At 38.0% G+C, this 22,167-nt stretch overlaps 1 protein-coding gene and 1 long non-coding RNA gene across 15 annotated transcripts in view; both read right to left on the bottom strand.

Moving 5' to 3' along the window:
- The window catches only part of LOC134760072 (uncharacterized), a 30,104-nt gene extending 20,113 nt beyond the window's left edge, over positions 1 to 9,991 (bottom strand). Inside the window, exon 1 of the long non-coding RNA XR_010136959.1 lies at positions 94 to 9,991. This is a non-coding gene — a long non-coding RNA (uncharacterized LOC134760072). The remainder of the gene's footprint in view (positions 1 to 93) is intronic.
- The window catches only part of NPAS3 (neuronal PAS domain protein 3), an 876,176-nt gene that overhangs the window by 707,498 nt on the left and 146,511 nt on the right, over positions 1 to 22,167 (bottom strand). The gene's annotated exons all lie outside the window — the stretch shown is intronic.

The following is a 22,167-nucleotide window of genomic DNA, read 5'->3' as shown; positions in this document are numbered from 1 at the left end:
TCAGGGGTCTCATGATGTTGTCTTAACTCTCTTATTCCTAGGCGGCACTCCAATAAAAATAATACAAACAGCTAACATTTATTGGGCACTTACTATATGTCAGGTACTTCACATGATTATTTACTTAGTCCTGTAAGCAGCTCTGTATGAATGAGTTACTATTTTCATCTACCTCTAACAGATGAAGAAGTCAAGGTTCTAAATAGTAAGCAAGGATCTCACAGCCACACAACTAACAAAAGAACCATGATTTGAACCCAGGTGTTCTATGAGTCAGAAGTCTTAATCACTATGGATATGGTTCTGTGTGGCAAGGCAGTTTTCTCCTAGGCTTCCCCCTTTCACCCTAGTTTTTCTATTCAAAATCAGTTCTCACTTGTATACTCTGTTCTATCCCTAGCTAATTTTTGCCTACTGTCACAATGGGAACCAACCTCATAAACTCATCCACAGTAAAGTCCCAATGGCAGGTGACCATATGAAGAATGAATTGTGGGAGAGGGCAAGACTAGAGAAGGGAAAACAAGAGGTTGACTCAGGCAAGAGATGATGCTGGCCTAAGCTGGCATGGTAGTGGGAACAGAGGTCTGTGTAGGTCTGAGAAGTACTCAGGAGGTAGGATCACCAAGGATTACTGCCTGATGCAATATGGGTATGAGAGAAAATGGTGGGGGACAGGAATTACAAGAATGATGCCTCAGTTTATGGCTTGTAAAACTGGGTGAATAGTGCTGGCCATATACCGAAATAGAAGATAGGGAAGAAAAAACAGGTTTTAGCAGGGAGCTCAAGAGTTCAGCTTAGGAATGGAGGTCGTGGTGACTGCTGGATCTTCATGTACAACAGGATATTGGATGAGCACCTATGAAAGTCAGGAGAGAGATCTGGGGGCAGTGACATAAATTAGGGCATATTAAGCATAATAATGTAAGCTTAGGAATGAATGGTGTTGGCTCAGATGCCATAAATGTAACTCTGGCCCTAATTTTAGACATTTCTTCCACTAAGAGGGTCAACAGACTCCACTGCCAACATGCTTTCTCTACCTGATCAGGGTATCATTCATCTTCCTCTAAGGAGGCAATTACTTTAGGAATATAATTTCTAACAGTACACACAGGTTTAAAGATACAATTTTTAAAATCTTTTTAAAAACTTTTTCAATCGCTACATGTACAATCAGCAAACTTGTGCCACCCTTTTCTAGTCAGGGTTTACTACAAGTTATTGTTGTTCATATGTTGCCATCTGAACATATCCTTTGTTTACAATACACCTGCACTCTTTTTTCCCCTAAATTATATATTTTTTAAAGATAAGGATTTGTAACTTCCCTTTTTAAATAATATCTGCTAAGAGTCCCAGTAACAACTAGGCATAACTTTTTGAAATTAAAGGGCATTTTTAAATAAGGGAAGAGATTGGAAAAGGTTTAAATTGGCAAACACTCAGAAATGCTCAAGTATTAGATACTGAGGTGTATGTCAGTGTGTGTGCAGGTGTGTGTGTGTAGAGGGGCGGTGATGGCATGTCTGGGGAAATCCATCTAGGGTCTACCTATTTCACAAAGAACTAGTCCCATCCTTCTGAACACTCTCTAACTAGGAACACCGCATTACAATTTATTACCTTACTGATGACCCTTCAAATGTAATAAAGGATCCAGTAAATCAGAATAATTGATAATCCAAGGTCATTTGAAGTTCAGCCTCACATTATAGAATAATGTGAAAAAAAAAATTCAGGTAAACATTTACCTTCAAATTAACAATATATTTCCTCTCTTTGGAAGTAGCCATTTATAAGCAATAGCAGAAATACAATGTAACTAGAGGCCAGAAATTCAGGCTAATATGTTAGTGTAATTAAAAATAATTCCCACATTTATTAAAACTGACCTAATTGCTCATACTGTAAAACATAGATCGGGGACAATATGCACTAAAAATAATTTATGTTCCAGAACTTTCACTAATTCAGATTGACATATCTTCCAGGTAACTCATACTAGTGAAGTTTTCCTTTAAGTTAAATATGCAAATTAAATAGCGTTGTATAATTATCTTTCTCAATTGATGCTGAAAGAGAAAAATAGGTAACAGTTTATCCAAAGTTATACTTTACCCCTTGTAATATAAATGTAGCTACAAATGTCTAAGTAGGCTTTTCTATTATGAATGAAGCAATAGATCCTATCACGCATCAAGTACCTTAAAAAATGATGACTATAGATATCAGTTACCCCCATAGCTCAGAATGCTTCTTTTCTGCAGGTAAAATTAACTCCTAGCAATAAACTCATCATGACAAAAGTTTTTCAAAAAGTGGTTCAATTAATGGGTCAAGAGAAGAACTCTTTCTATCCCAACTTTGTATCTTAATATTCAGCACAAGAAAAACCTACCTTCCCATTAGCTACAATTCAGAATGTTTAAAATTGCCCAATCAGAAGTGACCTTTGCTTATAAACAAAGTCATCCCTTTCTTAACTCAGAAAACACTCTTGCAGCCCTGACCACATCAGACATTTCACAAGGACAGAGAAGTGACTTAAACCAGTTCTGTAATTTGTAGGGCTACATATAGTTGCCTTGAAATATTTAAAAATTCTTAGTAAATTACTCATAAACCAAGACTTGTTCATTGTTTTTCTATAAAGGACAACAAAATAAAGGAAAACTTAAATTTTAGAAATCTAACCATTTCTTTAGTGGATTATTTCTTACCTTATTGTTTCAATTTGGACACCAGTGTTTGCAAATACAAGAATCTGAGAATATAAACCAGGTAAAGGTGTGGCCACTGCTAGTCCTTTCTCTCCCATTTATTAAAATGGTATAAAACTAGCTATTCTTAATGAGATGGGTATATATATAGGTATATAATTTCTAAATATCAGATTCTTTGCATTTGGTTTTTTCCCTACAATAGACTCCCAACTATCCCTTGGATTAGTTTTCTGAACAACTTACATAACTTTATACATCTTTGTACTATACTTTGTCCTCTTCAAGTATATTTCTTGAGCTAATTATAATGTTTAGTTATTTAATATCGAGTAATTCCTTTTAGAAAAGAGTTTACCTTATACAAAGCATGTTCAAACTCTATCACCATTTCCTAGTGCCATTTCTTTCATTCAAACTACGTTTTTTTCCTTTATTACATTTAATGTAGAATTTTAAAGCAAGGCTTCTGAACCTAAGATTCATAGAGTCCATGCAATGGATCCTCTAGTCCTTGAGCCTCCTGAAATACATGCAGAATTTTGTAAGTATGTATGAATATGCAAAGATGGTACCATAGTATTAAGATGTCCATGGCTTTCATGAGATTTTTTAATCTATGTCCTCAAATTTAGTATCAAATGCATGACGGTACTAAAACACTGATTATAATCTTTATACTGGCACCTTTGCTAAAGCTGAGCAGTCACAGGAGCGCCAAGCAGTAGTGGTGCCCATGGTGCCTGCTCAGAAATGAGTGGATTGTCCCGCACTTTCCTCGGGAAACTGCTATTGTTCTATGTACAGCTTGAGGATCTGAGCTGAGTTAGACCTGACCTTGCCTGCCGGGGCTTTGTGTGATTTGGAAAAAGGCCGCAAGGTTCTTTCTCTGGATAGACTCAGCTCCACGGATACAAGGATTGGCTACTGGAACATAGTCTAAGTTTCCATTTCCAAAAGCCCCCTCAGTTGAGCACCTTTGTGAGCACTCAAACTGCACAACTGGTCTTGGTCTCAGGCAATTTAAAGAATGAATCAAAACTTCAGTTAAGAGCAGTTTTCATATCCCACCACTCTTAAGGAAAACGGGACATCACTGAAATTTATATGGCTTCACTGATTTATTTCTAAATTAGTCTCATTTGAGAGTCAACTTGAGTAAACTAAGTTATGTAAAATATGAAAAGTCTAGTTTGATACACTAGTTATACTTTCCTGCCTTTTTCTTTTTAAGAATTGCTTTTGTTCAGATTGTATAGACTGGAACTTTGGTAGCATTCTTAGATGAGCTTAAAACAGCAATTACAAATAGTCTTGAAATTAGTTAGAACTTTGCTAGAATCCATGTTTGCCCACTTTACTAGCTGTGTGACTTCTTTGGGCCTCAGTTTCCTAAAACTGTCATTTTCAGTATTGAAATACATCACTAGGCAAAGTGCCCAGGACAGTACTAGCCTAGCAATAAGTAGGTAATGAATATATGGTATTCACCATTGTCATCATCATTGTTGTCATCACCATCTTTGAACCAGTTAAATGCCTACCATTTATAATTCGACTCTCTACAATCCTATACTAAATCTGAAAAAAATTCTATAAAATAATAAAATTAAAATTTGTATTGGAGGCACACATATGATGACCTAAGTTATGATAAGGCAAAACTACACTGCTGTGGGAAAAAGATAATGCCAACTCAGCGACTGGAGCTGGATTATTTAGATATCCATAGAGCCCTCAACCTCATGCCATACACGAAATTAATTCTAGATGGAATGCAGATCTAAAGGGTTCTAAAAGAAAATATGTGTAAACATCTTCATGATGCTAGAGTAGACAATAACTTCTTAAATAGGACATAAATTTCTAAATAGGAAAATATATATAAATTGCACTATATTAAAGTTAAGAGTTTTTTTTTCCTCTACAGATACAATTAAATGAGTGAAATGGAAAATCATGAGGAAAGGGAGATTATATTTGTATCTCAAAAGTATAAAAAGATCTGTATCTAAAATATTTGAAGAACTATAAGTCAAGAAAGCGGGTAATAACCCAGTAGAAAAAAAATTAGGCAAAACACATGAAAAGGTACTTCACAAAACAACACTAAGTGGCTCATAAACATTTGAAAATGTTTTCAACCTCACTCGTCATTAGGATATTACAAATTAAAAGCATATTGCAATACACATCCATCAGATTGGCTAAAAATAAAAGACAGAAAACAGATGTTGGCAAAGATACAGAGTTACTGGAATTCTCATATATTGCTGATTGGTACAACCACTTTGGAAAATTGGCATTATCTACAAAAGATAATCATATGCATATCCTAGGACTGAGCAAATTACACATCTACCTATATAACCAGCAGAAATGAGTACATGTTACCAAAGACATGTACTACAATGTTCATATCTACACTATTGGGAATGTCCAAATGTTCACCAATAATAAAACAGATTAGCTGTGGTATATTCCCAAAATGAAACACTGTGCAGTGATGAGACTGAACAAACAACAATGATATACACATAGCTAAATCTTACAATGTCGAGCAAAACAAAAGTCAAACATAAATGATTACATATGATATGATTCTATTATAGGAAGTTCAAAAGTAGATAAAACTAATCTATCTGTGTTCAGAGACAGAATTATACTTTTTTTGTCAATTTTTTTGTAGAAACGATGTCTTACCATGTTACACAGGCTGGTCTCAAATTCCTGGGCTCAGGCGATCCTCCTGCATTGGCCTCTCAAAGTGCTGGGATTAAAGGCATGAACCACTTCACCTGGCCCAGAATTACTCTTAGAATGGAGGGAAAAAAATTGCACAAAGAGTGGCAACAAGAATGTCTTCCATGGTACTGGTGCTGTTTTATTCCTTGATTAAGTTGCTGGCTATAGGCAGGCATTACATTTTTATTTCAAACTGTCAGAAAAGTAGTTAACATAAGTAGTGGGACATTAAACAATTGACAGCAGAGTTTCAGATGACTAAAGTGACATTTAAAATATTACCAAGTAGTGAATCAAACATTAAGATAACAAGTAGAAGAGCCAAATGCAGAAAAGCTGCTGAGGAGATTTCCATAGTCATGAATGACCATCATAGAAGGTTACTGTAACATTCTGCAGGCATACATACTTGCAGAAACTGAAAGAACTCTTCATCTCAGAAACTGCTTATTTTAACATTGCCAGACTACGGATATGAGCTCATGATAACTAGAAGCAAAATAATTTAATCATAGAAACACATATTGCATATTTAGTTCAATTTTATTACTCCCCATGCAAGGAAATTGAGGCACAGAGAGACTAAGTGACTTGTACAAGGTCACAAATTTGACTAATGACAAACCCTGAGTTAACAGTCCAATACTAAACCTGTTCCCAATTCTCTCTAAACACATTGTCTCTCTTTAGTGTACAAAAATAGCTTCGTTTTTGAAATTAAATTGCCTTAGATAAACTATGATTTGCATATTACATCAATCAAGTCTTTGAACATTTAACAAAAAAGGGAAGTAAAGTGGAAGCATGAAATACACCTAAGAACTAAGAATTGGCCATGAAGTACTTTCTAGTACTTTCTAGCTGAGCTATTCAACTTTTTACACAGTTCAATTAGCAATGGCAGAAAGAGGGCAGATTTTGAGAGAAGAACTGGTTGAGAAGTTTTTAAAAAGATAACACCAGTATTTCCAGGGGAAATATTTCCCTACAAATAAAACATATTGGCATAGAAATGTATGAAATCTTCCTAAACCTAATGATATTAGATTAGAAAGGGGAAGGTGAAAGGTTCCCTACTGCCAGAAACTCACAACAAACAACTGTTGTCCATGCATCCATGTACACTAGATTAACAAAATTAAGAGGGAATCACCTTCACACAAAAAAACAGAGAATGACTGGCCGGGCGCAGTGGCTCACGACGATAATCCCAGCACTTTGGGAGGCCAAGGCGGGCGGATCACGAGGTCAGGAGAACGAGACCATCCTGGCAAACACGGTGAAACCCCGTCTCTACTAAAAAAAATACAAAAAATTAGCCGGGCATGGTGGTGGGCGCCTGTAGTCCCAGCTACTCCGGAGGCTGAGGCAGGAGAATGGCGTGAACCCAGGAGGCGGAGCTTGCAGTGAGTCCAGATCGCGCCACTGCACTCCAGCCTGGGCGACAGAGTGAGATTCCCTCTCAAAAAACAACAACAACAACAACAAAAAAACGGAGAATGCCCATGCCTTTGTGTAAGGCTTTATTTGCTTTAGGACTTGATATCATACTAACATCCAGACTTTCTGTTGTTTTCATCTGGACAAAATACCTTTTCACCAAGAATACCATGAAGTACAGGATTTATTGCCATAATGAAGTTCTTTCAGATCTGTTTTCTCTGCAGAGGACAGGAGAAAAGGCGTTCATCTCACCAGGCAGCTTATTAGGATTAGCACTGAATAAGACACCACAGAACGTCAGGCCTATCAGTTACTAAACATGCATCATACAAACTTTGTCTCTGCGAGAACCTCTGCTCTGCATTTGTCATCCACCTGAATAATTAACAAGTACATGCTGCCTGCCAGCAGCTTAGGGAATTAATTTCCCCAGATTAAATGTAGATCACGTCCACAAAAACTCAGACCACACACACTCATTGCACTCCCACCTTTCAACCACAAAAGGTAAAGAACACACCGCACAGCCTCCAATTTTATAATGATTTAAAACTCGAGGACTGTAAAGTCAGACTAGCAATATTTTTTAATGTCACTTTGATGGTCATCTGGAACTCTGCTGTCACTTGTTCAATGTCCCAACATATACGTTAACTGTTTTTTGCCAACTTGAAATAAAAATGGTAATTCTAAAATTCTGCAGTCACTATTTTTAAAATCTGAATAATTGTAAGTTTGCAGAACCATATCCATTAAATCTTTCAGAAAAACACCTGTTACATAGTGAAAACAAGATACACATGTGGTAACATGGAAGAACCAAGATTTAAAGCAAAAATCAGTTTTGGAGGCGTTCAAAATTATAATAATAGCTGCAATAAATTTGTACATTCCTAATTTCATTAGAAGCTAACAATTATATCTGTTATTACTTCATCAGCCTGGCGCGATGGTTCACATCTGTAATCCCAGCACTTTGGGAGGCCAAGGTAGGTGGAGCACATCAGTTCAGAGGTTTGAGATCAGCCTGGCCAAAAAGATGAAGCCTCATCTCTACAAAAAATACAAAAATTAGCTGGGCATGATGGCAGGCACCTATAATCCCAGCTACTCGAGAGGCTGAGGCAGGAGAACACCTTGAACCCAAGAGGTGAAGGTTGCAGTGAGCTGAGATCACACCACTGCACTCCAGACTGGGCAACAGAGTGAGACTCCATCTTAAGAAAAAAAAAAAATCCTTTATCATACAATTGAGTAGGATAAAATGTGCAGCCACAAATGCAGAGGGAAGATTAGAGATTTTAAATTAAAATTATTCAATATTAAAATATTGGTTTACCATAAATAAAACAGAAGATATTTTTACAGATAATAAATTGAATAACTAAAAGCCCAAATGCATCTTTAAATTCCCATTTTCTAATCATTATTTATCGTCCATATAGTTGGTTATATGAAAACAGAGAATATTTAACCTTAGTTGTAAATTATCTGAACAGATTAAAATAAATAGATGGTTTTCCCCCCAAACGTGTGTTTCTAAAGGAGGATGACTAGCTTTGTAAGGTGGTGGGCAATTTTTTTTTTTTTATACTTTAAGTTCTAGGGTACATGTACACAACGTGCAGATTTGTTACACATATATACATGTGCCATGTTGGTGTGCTGCACCCATTAACTTGTCATTTACATTAGGTATATCTCCTAATGCTATCCCTCCCTCCTCCCGCCACCCCACAACAGGCCCTGGTGTGTGATGCTCCACTTCCTGTGTCCAAGTGTTCCCATTGTTCATTTCCCACCTATGAGTGAGAACATGCAGTGTTTGGTTTGTTCTCCTTGTGATACTTTGCTCAGAATGATGGTTTCCAGCTTCATCCTTGTCCCTACAAAGGACAAAAACTCATCCTTTTTTATAGCTGCATAGTATTCCATGGTGTATATGTGCCACATTTTCTTAATCCAGTCTATCACTGATGGACATTTGGGTTGATTCCAAGTCTTTGCTATTGTGAATAGTGCCACAATAAACATATGTGTGCATGTCTCCATAGCAGCATGATTTATAATACTTTGGGTATTTACCCAGTAATGGGATGGCTGGGTCAAATGGTATTTCTAGTTCTAGATCCTTCAGGAATCGCCACACTGTCTTCCACAATGGTTGAACTAGTTTACAGTCCCACCAACAGTGTAAAAGTGTTCCTATTTCTCCACATCCTCTCCAGCACCTGCTATTCCCTGACTTTTTAATGATCGTCATTCTAACTGGTGTGAGATGGTATCTCACTGTGGTTTTGATTTGCATTTCTCTGATGGCCAGTGATGATGAGCATTTTTTCATGTGTCTGTTGGCTGCATAAATGTCTTCTTTTGAGAAGTGCCTGTTCATATCCTTTGCCCACTTTTTGATAGGGTTGTTTGTTTTTTTCTTGTAAATTTGTTTGAGTTCTTTGTAGATTCTGGATATTAGCCCTTTGTCAGATGAGTAGATTGCAAAAATTTTCTCCCATTCTGTAGGTTGCCTGTTCACTCTCATGAGAGTTTCTTTTGCTGTGCAGAAGCTCTTTAGTTTAATTAGATCTCATTTGTCAATTTTGGCTTTTGTTGCCGTTGCTTTTGGTGTTTTAGACATGAAGTCCTTGCTCATGCCTATGTCCTGAATGGTATTACCTAGGTTTTCTTCTAGGGTTTTTATGGTTTTAGGTCTAACATTTAAGTCTTTGATCCACCTTGAATTAATTTTTGTATAAGGTGTAAGGAAGGGATCCAGTTTCGGCTTTCCACATATGGCTAGCCAGTTTTCCCAGCACCATTTATTAAATAGGGAATCCTTAACCCATTGTTTGTTTTTCTCAGGTTTGTCAAAGATCAGATGGTTGTAGATGTGTGGTATTATTTCTGAGGGCTCTGTTCTGTTCCATTGGTCTATATCTCTGTTTTGGTACCAGTACCATGCTGTTTTGGTTACTGTAGCCTTGTAGTATAGTTTGAAGTCAGGTAGCGTGATGCCTCCAGCTTTGTTCTTTTGCCTTAGGATTGACTTGGCAATGCGGGCTCTTTTTTGGTTCCATATGAACTTTAAAGTAGTTTTTTCCAATTCTGTGAAGAAAGTCATTGGTAGCTTGATGGGGATGGCATTGACTCTATAAATTACCTTGGACAGTATGGCCATTTTCACGATATTGACTCTTCCTATCCATGAGCATGGAATGTTCTTCCATTTGTTTGTGTCCTCTTTTATTTTGTTGAGCAGTGGTTTCTAGTTCTCCTTGAAGGGGTCCTTCACATCCCTTGTAAGTTGGATTCCTAGGTATTTTATTCTCTTTGAAGCAATTCTGAATGGGAGTCACTCATGATTTGCCTCTCTGTTTGTCTGTTATTAGTGTATAAGAATGCAGTGATTTTTGCACATTGATTTTGTATGCTGAGACTGCTAAAGTTGCTTATCAGCTTAAGGAGATTTTGGGCTGAGACGATGGGGTTTTACAAATATACAGTCATGTCATCTGCAAACAGGGACAATTTGACTTCCTCTTTTCCTAATTGAATACCCTTTATTTCTTTCTCCTGCCTGATTGCCCTGGCCGGAACTTCCAACACTATGTTGAATAGGAGTGGTGAAAGAGGGCATTCCTGTCTTGTGCCAGCTTTCAAAGGGAATGCTTCCAGTTGTTGCCCATTGAGTATGATATTGCTGTGGGTTTGTCATAAATAGCTCTTATTATTTTGAGATGTCCCATCAATACCTAATTTATTGAGTTTTTAGCATGAAGGGCTGTTGAATTTTGTCAAAGGCCTTTTCTGCATCTATTGAGATAATCATGTGGTTTTTGTCTTTGGTTCTGTTTATATGCTGGGTTACATTTATTGATTTGCATATGTTGAACCAGCCTTGAATCCCACGGATGAAGCCCACTTGATCATGGTGGATAAGCTTTTTGATGTGCTGCTGGATTCGGTTTGCCAGTATTTCATTGAGGATTTTTGCATCGACGTTCATCAGGGATATTGGTCTAAAATTCTCTTTTTTTGTTGTGTCTCTGCCAGGCTTTGGTATCAGGATGATGCTGCCCTCCTTCCCCCCTTTTCTATTGATTGGAATAGTTTCAGAAGGAATGGTAACAGCTCCTCCTTGTACCTCTGGTAGAATTCGGTTGTGAATCTGTCTGGTCCTGGACTTTTTTTGGTTGGTAGGCTACTAATTATTGCCTCAATTTCAGAGCCTGTTATTGGTTTATTCAGGGATTCAACTTCTTCCTGGTTTCGTCTTTGGAGGGTGTATGTGTGGAGGAATTTATCCATTTCTTCTAAATTTTCTAGTTTATTTGTGTAGAGGTGTTTATAGTATTCTCTGATGGTAGTTTGTATTTCTGTGGGATCGGTGGTGATATTCCCTTTATCATTTTTTATTGCGTCTATTTGATTCTTCTCTCTTTTCTTCTTTATTAGTCTTGCTGGCGGTCTATCAATTTTGTTGATCTTTTCAAAAAAACCAGCTCCTGGATTCATTGACTTTGACGGGTTTTTTGTGTCTCTATCTCCTTCAGTTCTGCTCTGATCTTAGTTATTTCTTGCCTTCTGCTAGCTTTTGAATGTGTTTGCTTTTGCTTCTCAAGTTCTTTTAATTGTGATGTTAGGGTGTCAATTTTAGATCTTTCCTGCTTTCTCTTGTGGGCATTTAGTGCTATAAATTTCCTTCAACACGCTGCTTTAAATGTGTCCCAGAGATTCTGGTATGTTCTGTCTTTGTTCTCATTGGTTTCAAAGAACATCTTTATTTCTGCTTTCACTTCATTATGCACCCAGTAGTCATTCAGGAGCAGGTTGTTCAGTTTCCATGTAGTTGAGTGGTTTTCAGTGAGTTTCTTAATCCTGAGTTCTAGTTTGATGACACGGTGGTCTGAGAGACAGTTTGTTAAAATTTCTGTTCTTTTTTTTTATTATTAATATACTTTAAGTTTTAGGGTACATGTGCACAATGTGCAGGTTAGTTACATATGTATACATGTGCCATGCTGGTGTGCTGCACCCATTAACTCATCATTTAGCATTAGGTACATCTCCTAATGCTATCTCTCCCCCCTCCCCCCACCCCACAACAGGCCCCAGCAAGTGATGTTCCCCTTCCTGTGTCCATGTGTTCTCATTGTTCAATTCCCATCTATGAGTGACAACATGCGGTGTTTGGTTTTTTGTCCTTGCAATAGTTTACTGAGAATGATGATTTCCAATTTCATCCATGTCCCTACAAAGGACATGAACTCATCATTTTTTATGGCTGCATAGTATTCCATGGTATATATGTGCCACATTTTCTTAATCCAGTCTATCATTGTTGGACATTTGGGTTGGTTCCAAGTCTTTGCTATTGTGAATAGTGCCACAATAAACATACGTGTGCATGTGTCTTTATAGCAGCATGATTTATAGTTCTTTGGGTATATACCCAGTAATGGGATGGCTGGGTCAAATGGTATTTCTAGTTCTAGATCCCTGAGGAATCGCCACACTGACTTCCACAATGGTTGAACTAGTTTACAGTTCCACCAGCAGTGTAAAAGTATTCCTACTTCTCCACATCCTATCCAGCACCTGTTGTTTCCTGACTTTTTAATGATCGCCATTCTAACTGGTGTGAGATGGTATCTCATTGTGGTTTTGATTTGCATTTCTCTGATGGCCAGTGATGATGAGCATTTTTTCATGTGTGTGTTGGCTGCATAAATGTCTTCTTTTGAGAAGTGTCTGTTCATATCCTTTGCCCACTTTTTGATGGGGTTGTTTGTTTTTTTCTTATAAATTTGTTGGAGTTCATTGTAGATTCTGGATATTAGCCCTTTGTCAGATGAGTAGGTTGCAAAAATTTTCTCCCATTTTGTAGGTTGCCTGTTCACTATGATGGTAGTTTCTTTTGCTGTGCAGAAGCTCTTTAGTTTAATTAGATCCCATTTGTCAATTTTGGCTTTTGTTGCCATTGCTTTTGGTGTTTTAGACATGAAGTCCTTGCCCATGCCTATGTCCTCAATGGTAATGCCTAGGTTTTCTTCTAGGGTTTTTACGGTTTTAGGTCTACTATGACAAACCCACAGCCAATATCATACTGAATGGGCAAAAACTAGAAGTATTCCCTTTGACAACTGGCACAAGACAGGCATGCCCTCTCTCACCACTCCTATTCAACATAGTGTTGGAAGTTCTGGCCAGGGCAATTAGGCAGGAGAAGGAAATAAAGGGTATTCAATTAGGAAAAGAGGAAGTCAAATTGTCCCTGTTTGCAGATGACATGATTGTATATCTAGAAAACCCCATCATCTCAGCCCAAAATCTCCTTAAGGTGATAAGCAACTTCAGCAAAGTCTCAGGATACAAAATCAATGTACAAAAATCACAAGCATTCTTATACACCAATAACAGACAAACAGAGAGCCAAATCATGAGTGAACTCCCATTCACAGTTGCTTCAAAGAGAATAAAATACCTAGGAATCCAACTTACAAGGGATGTGAAGGACCCCTTCAAGGAGAACTACAAACCACTGCTCAGTGAAATAAAAGAGGACACAAACAAATGGAAGAACATTTCATGCTCATGGGTAGGAAGAATCAATATCGTGAAAATGGCCATACTGCCCTAGGTAATTTATAGATTCAATGCCATCCCCATCAAGCTACCAATGACTTTCTTCACAGAATTGGAAAAATCTACTTTAAAGTTCATATGGAACCAAAAAAGAGCCCGCATCACCAAGTCAATCCTAAGCCAAAAGAACAAAGCTGGAGGCATCACACTACCTGTCTTCAAACTATACTACAAGGCTACAGTAACCAAAACAGCACGGTACTGGTACCAAAACAGAGATATAGATCAATGGAACAGAACAGAGCCCTTCAGAAATAACACCGCATATCTACAACTATCTGATCTTTGACAAACCTGAGAAAAACAAGCAATGGGTTAAGGATTCCCTATTTAATAAATGGTGCTGGGAAAATTGGCTAGCCATATGTACAAAGCTGAAAGTGGATCCCTTCTTTACACCTTATACAAAATTAATTCAAGATGGATTAAATTTCTGTTCTTTTACATTTGCTGAGGAGTGCTTTACTTCCAAATATGTGGTCAATTTTGGAATAAGTGTGATGTGGTGCTGAGAAGAATGTATATTCTGTTGATTTGGGGTGGAGAGTTCTGTAGATGTCTATTAGGTCCACTTGGTGCAGAGCTGAGTTCAATTCCTGGATATCCTTCTTACCTTTCTGTCTCGTTGATCTGTCTAATGTTGACAGTGGGGTGTTAAAGTCTCCCATTATTCTTGTGTGGGAGTCTAAGTCTCTTTTTAGGTCTCTGAGGACTTGCTTTATGAATCTGGGTGCTCCTGTATTGGGTGCAGATATATTTAGGATAGTTAGTTCTTCTTGTTGAATTGATCCCTTTACCATTATGTAATGGCCTTCTTTGTCTCTTTTGATTTTTGTTGGTTTAAAGTCTGTTTTATCAGAGAGTAGGATTGCAACCCCTGCCTCTTTTTGTTTTCCATTTGCTTGGTAGATCTTCCTCCATCCCTTTATTTTGAGCCTATGTGTGACTCTGCACGTGAGATGGGTTTCCTGAATACAGCACACTGATGGGCCTTGACTCTTAATCCAATTTGCCAGACTGTGTCTTTTAATTGGAGCATTTAGCCCATTTACATTTAAGGTGAATATTGTTATGTGTGAATTTGATCCTGTCATTGTGATGTTAGCTGGTTATTTTGTCCATTAGTTGATGCAGTTTCTTCCTAGCATCAATGGTCTTTACATTTTGGCATGTTTTTGCAGTGGCTAGTACTGGTTGTTCCTTTCCATGTTTAGTGCTTCCTTCAGGAGCTCTTGTAGGGCAGACTTGGTGGTGACAAAATCTCTCAGCATTTGCTTGTCTGTAAAGGATTTTATTTCTCCTTCACTTATGAAGCTTAGTTTGGCTGGATATGAAATTTTAGGTTGAAAATTCTTTTCTTTAAGAATGTTGAATATTGGCCCCCACTCTCTTCTGGCTTGTAGAGTTTCTACTGAGAGATCTGCTGTTAGTCTGATGGGCTTCCCTTTGTGGGTAACCCGACCTTTCTCTCTGGCTGCCCTTAACATTTTTTCCTTCATTTCAACTTTGGTGAATCTGACAATTATGTGTCTTGGAGTTGCTCTTCTCGAGGAGTATCTTTGTGGTGTTCTGTGTATTTCCTGAATTTGAATGTTGGCCTGCCTGCTAGGTTGGGGAAGTTCTCCTGGATAATATCCTGCAGAGTGTTTTCCAACTTGGTTCCATTCTCCCCGTCAGTTTCAGGTACACCAATCAAACGTAGATTTGGTCTTTTCACATAGTCCCATATTTCTTGGAGGCTTTGTTCATTTCTTTTTACTCTTTTTTCTCTAAACTTCTCTTCTCACTTCATTTCATTCATTTGATCTTCAATCACTGATACCCTTTCTTCCAGTTGATCGAATCGGTTACTGAAGCTTGTGCATTCATCACGTAGTTCTCGTGCCATGGTTTTCAGCCCCATCAGGTCATTTAAGGACTTCTCCACACTGGTTATTCTAGTTAGCCATTCATCTAATCTTTTTTCAAGGCTTTTAGCTTCTTTGTGATGGGTTGGAATTTCCTTCTTTAGCTTGGAGAAGTTTGTCTGAAGCCGTCTTCTCTCAACTCGTCAAAGACATTCTCCGTCCAGCTTTGTTCCATTGCTGGCAAGGAGCTGCGTTCCTTTGGAGGAGGAGAGGCACTCTGATTTTTAGAATTTTCAGCTTTTCTGCTCTGCTTCTTCCTCATCTTTGTGGTTTTATCTACCTTTGGTCTTTGATGATGCTGATGTACAGGTGCGGTTTTGGTGTGGATGTCCTTTCTGTTTGTTAGTTTTCCTTCTAACAGTCAGGACCCTCAGCTGCAGGTCTGTTGGAGTTTGCCTTAGGTCCACTCCAGATCCTGTTTGCCTAGGTGTCAGCACCAGAGGCTGCAGAACAGTGAATATTGCTGAACAGCAAATGTTGCTGCCTGATCATTCCTCTGGAAGCTTCGTCTCAGAGGGGTACCCAGCTGAGTGAGGTGTCAGTTTGCCCCTACTGGGGGGTGCCTCCCAGTTAGGCTACTCGGGGGTCAGAGACCCACTTGAGGATGCAGTCTGTCTGTTCTCAGATCTAAAACTCGGTGCTGGGAGAACCACTACTCTCTTCAAAGCTGTCAGACAGGGACATTTAAGTCTGCAGAGGTTTCTGCTGCCTTTTGTTTGGCTATGCCCTGCCCTCAGAGGTGGAGTCTACATGGCAGGCCTCCTTGAGCTGTGGTGGGCTCCACCCAGTTCGAGCTTCCTGGCCGCTTTGTTTACCTACTCCAGCCTCAGCAATGGCAGGCACCCCTCCCCCAGCCTCACTGCCGCCTTGCATTTCCATCTCAGACTGCTGTGCCAGCAATAAGCGAGGCTCCGTGGGCGTGGGACCCTCTGAGCCAGGCACGGGATATAATCTCCTGGTGTGCTGTTTGCTAAGACCATTGGAAAAGTGCAGTATTATGGTGGGAGTGACCCGATTTTCCAGTTGCCATCTGTCACAGCTTCCCTTGGCTAGGAAAGGGAATTCCCTGACCCCTTACGCTTCCTGGGTGAGGTGATGCCTCGCCCTGCTTTGGCTCACACTCAGTGGGCTGTACCCACTGTCCTGCACCCACTGTCTGACAAGCCCCAGTGAGATGAACCCAGTACCTCAGTTGGAAATGCAGAAATCACCCATCTTCTGTGTTGCTCACACTAGGAGCTATAGACTGGAGCTGTTCCTATTCAGTGATCTTGGAACCGCGCTGTGGTGGGCAGTTGTTAAATGGTACTGCCTTCTCTGGTTCAAATCGTTATTTATTGGTAGTTACAATCTAGACTCCCCTCTCAATTGTGGAGATGTTTGCTGTTGTTAAACACAGTAGGCTCCAGATGGGTGAGGTACTTACTGAAGTATGAAAACAATTATGAATATAAATACATTTCTTATTTTGGTTTGTGAGTACACTGAGGATGTATTAAAATATACTCTTACTCCAAGAAAACTGATCTATTTGATATACTAAGTTTTCATTAAAATGACACACTTTAAACACAATACCAGAATTTTCACTCTCTATTCAATGAGATGCCCTTTGCTTGAAGAGTATATTTATGTGTGCACAATGGCTTAGTACTTGTATAACTAAAATTACACTTCTCCCCCAACCATTACTGGCATTAACAATATAATACTACTTTTTTGTAAGTCTGCCTTATGTAAAAACCATTTATCATTTCTGAGACCTACTTTAAAACAGTTAACCAATACAAATGAATTTCCAATTAATCACTTGATAAACATGAATCTATTTTTATAGTTGTAGTGCAGTGAGGTGAGATACTTATTACTTCCTAGCATTAATGGTATCATTTGCACAGAAGTCCTTATTTTTTTTGTTCCCTACTTGTTAATAATCACATCATCAGAAAACAAATATCCTGTATCAAATTAACACAATAAGTTAAGTTTGGCTTAATTTCATTCTGACAAGTGTTAGGCTTGAAGTCTTTAATTTTAAATAAATGTTTTAATGGAAGAGAATTATACATAATACTGTTTTATCTATGTTCTGCTGCCACGTTTAATGTTTTTGCCACTCTTGTTGAAATTTAAATGGAAAATTCTTGGCTTTGTCCCTAACATGGACCTAGATCTAACTTCAGTCTGACTTCTGAGAGACAACTAAAATTGAGGCCCTGGCCCCATCTCTTGGGCTCTATTTTCAGGTAATGCTAGAATCTGTGCAATGCATGGAGAATTATCAAATTAAAAGAAGTGACAAACCTCCTCTACAACTTCTCTCTTACAATAACCCCAGATGAGTGCCTCTACTCACTAGGCCATACTAATAGGAGAGGTTATGTGGTAGGATAGGAGAAGAGATGAGAAGGTTATATTTCATTTAAAAGGGTTGGAAGAAAATGACAAGAAATCTTACAAGGTCAAATATTAGAATTCATTTTAGGTCAGAATAAAGAGTGTTTGGCACAAAATGGCAAAAGAACTCATAAATCCACATTTCAGATTTTACATGATTGTGCTTGACAACATTTATTTGCTTTCATTATTTGTCTTACATTACCGTCCTGTTAAATTCTGCCGCTTCTTTCTGTACAACTGAAATTGTAACTCAGTGAAACCCTAACTCAGTAACAAACATCCTAAGTATACTGTGACCCTTTTTTAAAAAACAAGGGGTCCCTCTGCAATACTACTATCATTAAACAAATAATCTTATATAAATAAATGTTTAAAAGTTTTTAATTATTAGAAGAACATATGGAAAACAACCCTTAAATCAAAACAAGAATATACCAAACATTAAACCAAAACAAGAATATATGGAAAACAACCATTAAATCAAAACGTAGCATATATGCATTTTATTATCCACATAAGCAAAAATATTTTTTGTAATTGCTTTATCAAGATGTTCTTTAACTTATACAGTCAACTAAATAAAGCTTCCAATGCCCATTAAGTGGAAGAAAAATACACATCATTTTTAACATATAATGACATGTCCAATCCCGTGTGAGTATCTACAGCCTTTCTGAGTGTCACAGAAGAGAAAGTATAATAACCTCGTAGTGGGAGTGTGTGGAAAGTATGTTTGTAAAATATGCCAAGAGACAATATGCTTTCTACTCCTAGGAGACTGTTGGTAAATCTTTTTTACGAGTGCACTGTGAGGTGAATAATTAACACTTCCAACTGAAAGTTGACTACCATCATAATATTTAGTCAATGAATTGTTACAGCTGAGTTTTAACTCATATGAAAGTAACTATAATACTTTGAATCGTAATAATACTTCAACATAAATCTAAAATAAAAGATATTTGAATTCAGTTCAAAATGTCTTTTCACATATTAGTGTTGGTTGTTATCTTACTATATTTAAAAAATGAAACAATATCAACATAAAATGTTTTTTCACAAGAAAAACAGCATGCTCAGTACTTTAATAGTTCTGTTTCTATGGCATAAATCTGCTAGAAAAAAAAAAGTGTGTTGGTGGGGCTCAGCTTGCATTAAAGATCCAGAAACCTTTTGGTTTAATCACACGACTAGCCCACTGGGGGCCACTGTGAAGGAATCATTCTATGAGAAGAGAGAATAGATTTTTCCCATGTAAATTTCCCAAGCATTTCAGTGAGTTTTCTAAGAATGACCAATGAATCATTCCCTTCTGAAGGAGACTATCATACTCAGTTGGGAGCAAAATGGATTTGTAGCACAATTAGCTGATTGTGAATAAATAATTACTCCATTTTCTCCTCCTCAAACCCTCTTCCACGACAGCACATTCCAGATATTTCATTTTAAACCAAACAGGTGAAGTGAACTACAAATAAGCCAGATAATAATATTAATGACTGACAGCACTCCTGTCTATACAGGATTTATTTCTCTTTTAAATTATTTCTCAACTTCCTTCATCACTGGAAAGAACAGGAATATCAGAATTATCTTGAAATAGACAAATCTCATGCAATGTGGTACCAAAGAAGCAGGTAAGGGAGAAGGAAGCCCAGAATAATGTCCATATTCATGTGCCTTGAACTTTTTATAATGCTAAGAAAGTTGTAGAGGTATCAACGTTAGAAAAATTATAAAACTTCTCCAGATGAGGTCAAACTTTAGTTTGGCTACTATGAAACACCCTGGTCAGTGCCACATACTTTTCATATCTTATGCCAAAACATCCCCATTACAATAAATGTTTTGCTTTCCTCACACTGTACTGATGTGGATCTTCCCAAGGAATAAATACTGTGTTCTCCAGTGCCATCTGTTTACTAGATGCTATCCCATATGAGGGCAGATGGTTTCCAGAGGTACCTGATACTCCTTTTTATTTTCATCATCAATTTCATGGCCACAAGACCCCATATTCCTTCTCTACACTCAAAATAACCTCAAGCGTCTCCCCTCTTTCCTGCCGACCTCCTCTCTCGTATATTCCAAGGATCACACAGGTGCCCAGGATTCCCTTGCTCAGAGGGATTCCATGGGACTCAAGATAGAGTGTCAAGGAAATTTTCATTATTTTTATAGGTGGAAGGGTTAGCCATCTTCCACCTATAACACTGTTTTGTGGGAAAATTATTTTAGGATGCCAAACCACTAACTTCCTAACTCTTAGAACATAACCCATTCCTGAACTGAGGTCTTCTTATACTACATTTGATTACCTGTTAGGAAAAAATGGCGCCCTCATTCATATGCAAGTCTTCCTTTGCACTGACCTCAGGGAAATTCCCATGAAACCAGGAAATTTTTATGACTAGTCCCACATTTTGTGTTTAATACAGACCCAAGCATATATAATGGAGAAAACGCTGAGATTATCTATCTCATAGCTATGTACTTCATGAATGTGTGTAACTAAAAGTGATTAGGGACTAGCCTCAATTCAAACTTATAGTGGTGCCAACAGCATTAAAACTAGTTAAAACCAATTCAATACAGGTGTTATAGTCTAATAAGTTTGGAAATAGACTATTTTTATTTTGGGTGATGTGACTACACCAAAGACCCCACTCTTTTTGATATACTTTTACTAAAGTTTCTAATGTCTGAGAAAATACAGTGCCATGGTGACAGAAACATCAAATTTCCAAATTTCTCATTTGGGATTACCCTGAGAAGAGGCTTTCATTCCTGCATTACTTAAAGGATGAGATGATCAAGGAAATGATAGTATTAACTCCAGTTCTTAGAACTTTCAGTGGTCTTCTAGGAAAAAGGAGAAGTGTGGATTTCTTGCTCAACTACGGTGGATAGAGAGGTAATATAGTCATTAACATCCTTACCCAGAGCCTCTGGGGGCCCCAATGGTACCTTCTCACACTGGGGATCCCACAGGGATTCTGTTATCAGAAATACACTGGCTCTAGAGTAAAACTGGATACTCTTCAAATATTTGAGAGGCTCCTAAATTCTAGACACGGCAATTTTCTCCCAATGAGAGAATGACTAATAGATTAAAAAGTCCTAAGATTTTAAAATAAAACAGAGCATAGAATTTGTTTGAACTGCCACCTGCACCTCCTCTTCCTGCACTGTTTCCCCTAGAAGTAACATAATTCTATCACCCCCTCCTTCTGAAGCAACATTTTAAAATGGAAGTAAACTTATGGCAGGTTAAGCCTAGTGGGGAGGTATACATGATTAGGAACTGGAGACTCTCATTATCCCACAGTTCAGGAATATAACCCTCTCCTTTTCTAAAGTGAGACTTTCTTAGCTGCCAATATAGCTACTACTCTTAATAAGGTCCAGTTGGATCTTCAGTGATTTAGGCACATAATTATAATGGCCACATTTTATTATCTCTACCCTCATATGATTGCATAAGCTGTTTGTCTCTTTCTCTGCTATCAAGGAGTGGAGGCAAAGTCCCTTTTTTTTTTTTTTTTTTTGAGACAGCCTCACTGTTACCCAGGCTGGAGTGCAGTGGCATGATCATGGCTCACTGCAACCTCTGTCTCCCAGGTTGAAATGATTCTCCTACATTAGCCTCCCAAGTAGCTGAGACTACAGGCACACGCCACCACACCTGGCTAATTTTTTGTGTTTTTTGCAGAGACAAGGTTTTGCCATGTTGGCCAGGCTAGTCTTGAACTTCTGACCTCAAGTGATGATCTGCCTATCTCAGCCTCCCAAGGTGCTGTGATTAAAGATGTGAGCCATCGTGCCTGGCCCAAAGTCACTTTTGAATAATAACAGCTATAATTTAAAGAGCATTAAATGTCATATATTCTGCTAAATGTTTAAATACAACCGGGCATTAAAACCTCGCACCACTCTATAAGGCAGACTTTATTACTTGGATTTTACCAATGAGAAAATAAGCTGGGCTTTAAAGCCCCAAGTGGCAGAGCTGAGATTCTAAACTTGGGCCAGCCCTGAAATTGGTGTTTATAATCACTGCTTTATACTTCCTATCCTTAGAATTCATTTCTTAAGCAACTTCTTGTTTGAGGTTTAGTGCTAAATTCCATGTAATGCAATTTTGATAAATACAACTCATTCCAGTCTTCTAAACGTCACAACATAAAATTCACAAGAAGGGAGTGTCAAATCGACACGGTAAAACACAATGGTAGTGGCAGAACATACTTCAATGAAACAAGAGTAACAATGAAAAAGGGTTTACACTTAAACTGGACAGAGTC

This window comes from Pongo abelii, chromosome 15 (genome assembly GCF_028885655.2).
Source record: "Pongo abelii isolate AG06213 chromosome 15, NHGRI_mPonAbe1-v2.0_pri, whole genome shotgun sequence".
Classification (NCBI taxonomy): Eukaryota; Metazoa; Chordata; class Mammalia; order Primates; family Hominidae; genus Pongo; species Pongo abelii.
This window is presented reverse-complemented; position numbering and strand designations above follow the sequence as displayed.